Source organism: Arachis duranensis, chromosome 6 (assembly GCF_000817695.3).
Source record: "Arachis duranensis cultivar V14167 chromosome 6, aradu.V14167.gnm2.J7QH, whole genome shotgun sequence".
Taxonomy (NCBI): domain Eukaryota; kingdom Viridiplantae; phylum Streptophyta; class Magnoliopsida; order Fabales; family Fabaceae; genus Arachis; species Arachis duranensis.
The window spans coordinates 25,379,679-25,385,250 of NC_029777.3; positions in this window are offsets into that span (position 1 = coordinate 25,379,679).

Genomic DNA, 5,572 nt, shown 5'->3' on the forward strand with positions numbered 1-5,572 from the left:
TTTGATCTTCTCTAATTTCATGGAGGAGAACAGAGTGTTCTTGGTGCTCCACCCTTATTTGTCCCATGTTGGAACTCAATTCTCCTAGGGAGGTGTTGATTTGCTCCCAATACTTTTGTGGAGGAAAGTGCATCCCTTGAGGCATCTCAGAGATTTCATGATGAGTGGGATCTCTTGTTTGCTCCATCCTTTTCTTAGTGATGGGCTTGTCCTCATCAATGAGGGTGTCTCCCTCTATGTCAATTCCGACTGAATAACAGAGGTGAAAAATGAGATGAGGGAAGGCTAACCTTGCCAAGGTAGAGGACTTGTTCGCCACCTTATAAAGTTCTTGGGATATAACCTCATGAACTTCTACTTCCTCCCCAATCATGATGCTATGAATCATGATAGCCCGGTCTATAGTAACTTCGGACCGATTGCTAGTGGGAATGATTGAGCGTTGGATAAACTCCAACCATCCTCTAGCCACGGGCTTGAGGTAATGTCTTCTCAGTTGAACCGGCTTCCCTCTTGAATCTTTCTTCTATTGAGCGCCCTCTTTACAAATGTCTATGAGGACTTGGTCCAACCTTTGATCAAAGTTGACCCTTCTAGTGTAGGGGTGTTCATCTCCTTGCATCATGGGCAAGTTGAATGCAAAACTTACATTTTTCGGACTAAAATCTAAGCATTTCCCCCGAACCATTGTAAGCCAATTCTTTGGGTCCGGGTTCACACTTTGATCATGGTTCTTGGTGATCCATGCATTGGCATAGAACTCTTGAACCATTAACATCCCGACTTGTTGAATGGGGTTGGTAAGAACTTCCCAACCTCTTCTTCGGATCTCATGTCGGATCTTCGGATATTCACTCTTTTTTGAGTTTGAAAGGGACCTCGGGGATCACCTTCTTTTTGGCCACAACTTCATAGAAGTGGTCTTGATGCACCATTGAGAAGAATCTCTCCATCTCCCATGACTCGGAGGTGGAAGCTTTTGCCTTTCCTTTCCTCTTTCTAGAGGTTTTTTCGGCATTAGATGTCATAAATGGTTATGGAAAAACAAAAAGCAATGCTTTTACCACAGCAAACTTAGAAGGTTTGCTCGTCCTCGAGCAAAAGAAGAAAGAAGAGAGTAGAAGAAGAAGAAATAGAGAAGATGGAGGTGGCTTTGTTTTTCGGCCAAGGGGGAGAAGTAGTGTGTAGGTTGTGTGAAAATGAAAGAGTGAAGATGGGTTTATATAGGGGTGGATAGAGGGGTAAGGTTCGGCCACTATGGGTGGATTTGGGAGGGAAAGTGGTTTGAATTTGAATGATGAGGTAGGTGGGGATTTATGAAGGATGGATGTGAGTGGTGAAGAGAATGGTGGGATTTGATAGGTGAGGGGTTTTTGGGGAAGAGGTGTTGAGGTGATTCATGAATGGGTGAAGAAGAGAGAGAGTGATAGGGTAGGTGGGGATCCTGTGGGGTCTACAGATCCTGAGGTGTCAAGAAAAATTCATCCCTGCACCAAGTGGCGAGCAAAAATGCCCTTTGTGCCAATTCTGGCATTAAACGCCGGGCTGGTGCCCATTTCTGGCGTTTAACGCCAGCTTCTTGCCCTTTCCTGGCGTTTAACGCCAGTCTAGTGCCCCTTTCTGGCGTTAAACGCCCATTTGCTGCCCTTACTGGCATTTAAACGCCAGCAAGTTTTATTCCAGGGTGTGCTGTTTTCTTTCTGTTTTTCATTCTGTTTTTGCTTTTTTAATTGATTTTGTGACTTCACATGATCATCAACCTACAGAAAACATAAAATAACAAAAGGAAAATAGATAAATATAACATTGGGTTGCCTCCCAACAAGCGCTTCTTTAATGTCAGTAGCTTAACAGTGGGCTCTCATGGAGCCTCACAGATACTCAGAGCAATGTTGGAACCCCCCAACACCAAACTTAGAGTTTGAATGTAGGGGTTCAACACCAAACTTAGAGTTTGGTTGTGGCCTCCTAACACCAAACTTAGAGTTTGACTGTGGGGGCTCTATTTAACTCTGTTTTGAGAGAAGCTCTTCATGCTTCCACTCCATGGTTACAGAGGGATATCCTTGAGCCTTAAACACAAGGGATTCTTCATTCACTTGAATGATCAATTCTGCTCTGTCAACATCAATCACAGCCTTTACTGTGACTAGGAAGGGTCTGCCAAGAATGATGGATTCATCCATGCACTTCCCAGTCTCTAGGACTATGAAATCAGTAGGGATGTAATGGCCTTCAACTTTTACCAGAACATCCTCTACAAGTCCATAAGCTTGTTTTCTTGAATTGTCTGCCATCTCTAGTGAGATTCTTGCAGCCTGTACCTCAAAGATCCCTAGCTTCTCCATTATAGAGAGTGTAAATCATGTTGCTTATATGCGAAGTTTGTATTCGTAGGTTTTGATGAATGACAAACCAACAAACGACATGAAAGACAAACCAACAAACAACTTGAATGAACAAGCATGTTGAAAGATCAACCAACATTCAACGTTGAGGAATGAAGAGTTGAAAGCAACACAACAACAACAAGAAACTCAAGTCCACAACATTTGAAGACAAGTATAGTGTCTTAGGACTTAGGTAACTTCTTGTTAAGAACCAATTGCTAAATCTCTCAATACACACTCACAAAATGTTTTGATGCACATCTTGCATATAATACACAATTTGAGAGAGCAATATCATTTGGTTCAATAGTGCTAAACTTGTAATCACACACTCTTCTAGAGAGCACTCTTTTCATCTCAACAATTCTTTGAGAATTGTTTTCTTGTACACTTTGTAATTTGGAGTGTGATCTCCAAGGTTGAGTCAAGAGTTATAAATACTATAGTCGGTGAGGATACCAAAGAGGTATACTAAGTACTCAAGGCAAATTTTAGAGAAGGTATCTCTAAGTGGAGTGGGTTAGTATACGAGTGGTGATCATATACCGTGAGGTGTTAGAAACTAAGGACTCGGATTGTAAAAGGTTTTGCGCGAGCACCTTGAAGCTTGGGAATAGTGGAACTTCTCAATTGCGATTGAGAAAGAAAGTGGACGTAGGACAAGGATTGTGCCGAACCACTCTAAATAGCGTTTGCATCTCTCCAAACTCATCTTTTCAATATTATTGTCTTTTACCGTTAAAGCAAATAAATTGTGATCGTGAAGTAGCTTCGTAAGTACTTAAGGAGTGGCTTAAGTCCGATTGGTGAAAATCTTGATCAATTTATTTGAGTTGGTGTCTATTGGAAAGTAAAAGCTCCTTATAAATGCTTAGCAATTGAGTTAATCTCTTGGAAAAATACTAGTACAATAACACTTTTGTATATTGTCTTTAACTTTCGCAAAAGGATTCATTGTTATTGCAATACTCAATTCACCCCCCCCCTCTTGAGTAATTGTGCATAGGTTCTACATGTGGCATCAGAGCTTAACCCTTTGAAAGACTTAACCGTTTAAGGGAAAAGATCATGGCAAGCACAGGCTTTAACAACAACAACACTAGCGAAGGTAACTCAACCGCTAGACCTCCTCTTTTTAGCGGAACAAATTACTCTTATTGGAAAAATAAGATGAGAATTTGGATCCGTTCTCAAGATGTGAGGATTTGGAAAGTTATTGAGAATGGAAATCACATTCCAACAAAGACAACAAGCGCTAAAGAAGGAGAAGTCTCCGTCTCAAAGCAAGTAGCGAAAGGAGAAGATGAATATAGTGACGATGATTGGAAGAAAGTGGCAATGAATGATAAAGCCATCAACTTCATTCATTGTGCACTTAACGAGCATGATTATATGAAGATCTCTACATGTGAAACCGCTAAAGAGATTTGGGATAAACTCCAAATCACTTACGAAGGAATCGACCACGTTAAAGAATCAAAGGTATTTATGTTGGTTCATGAATGGGAAAATTTTAAAATGAAAGATGAAGAGAGCATTGAAGAAGCTCTTGAAAGACTCTCCAAGATCTTCAACAATCTAAGCATGCTTGGTACAAAATACAATGATAAACAAATTGTGACCAAGGTGCTTACAAGCCTTACACCAAAATGGAACTCCAAAGTGAACGCCATTGTGGAAGGAAGGCTCTATGATCAACTTACATTTGATCAACTACGAGGTAATCTTCTCACCTATGAAATGACTATGCTAAATAGACAAAAAGGTGAAGAAAGCAAGAAGAAAAGTCTCGCCCTTAAAACAACATCACTGCAAGAAGAGATTGATGATAATGAAGAAGAAGGAGATGAAGAATTTGCACTTTTGTTGAAAAGATTCAATAAGTTTGCAATGAAGAAAAATTTCAAGAGCAAAACAAAGGTACCAAAATGCTATGAGTGTGGAGTAGTTGGACACATCAAACCCAATTGTCCAAAACTTCAAAAGGAGGACAAAAACAAGAAATTTAAGAAGAAGGAGAAAGCATACATATCATGGGAGAACGAGGATGAATTCGACTCCGATGACGATGAGGTTGCAAATCTTTGCTTAATGGCAAGCGAAGAAAAGGTTAGTGATGACAACTCCACTTCTTTTAATTTACAAGATGAATATGATGCCTTACTTAAGGTGTACACAAAACTTACCCAAGATTATTCTCTCCTAAAGAAAAAGAATATGGATCTTTTAAAACAAAATGAGATGTTGAAAAACGAGAATATCAATCTTGGAAAAGATAAGTGTAGCACAAGTAGTGATCCATACAAATCTTGTAAAATGCATGAAAATGAAATTACAAATCTTAAGAACACTTTAGCTAAGTTCAATGAATCTTCAAAGAACTTAGATAAAATGTTGAAAAACCAAAAGCATATTCATAATAAGGAAGGTTTAGGTTTTGAAAAAGGAAAATTTAAAAATGCTAAAACTCCTATTAAAAAATGCCAAAAGGAATGAAGCCTTGATTCGTCCCATTGTTCACAGGATTCCTTTCAGAAGTGTACATGTATTGGTTATTTGCAACCATTTCAATGAGTTCTTGAGATTCTGTAGGCGTCTTCTTCAGGTGAAGAGATCCTCCAGTAGAGCTGTCCAATGACATCTTGGACAGTTCAGACAGACCATCATAGAAGATACCTATGATGCTCCATTCAGAAAGCATGTCAGAAGGACACTTTCTTATTAATTGTTTGTATCTTTCCCAAGTTTCATAGAGGGATTCTCCTTCCTTCTGTCTGAAGGTTTGGACTTCCACTCTAAGCTTACTCAATTTTTGAGGTGGAAAAAACTTTGCCAAGAAGGCATTGACTAGCTTTTCCCAAGAGTTCAGGCTTTCTTTAGGTTGTGAGTCCAACCATATCCTAACTCTGTCTCTTACAGCAAAAGGAAATAGCATAAGTCTGTAGACCTCAGGGTCAACCCCATTGGTCTTGACAGTGTCACAGATTTGCAAGAATTCAGCTAAAAACTGATGAGGATCTTCCAATGGAAGTGCATGGAACTTGCAATTCTGTTGCATTAGAGAAACTAATTGAGGCTTAAGCTCAAAGTTGTTTGCTCTAATGGTAGGGATAGAGATGCTTCTCCCATAAAAGTCGGGAGTAGGTGCAGTAAAGTCACCAAGCACCTTCCTTGCATTGTTG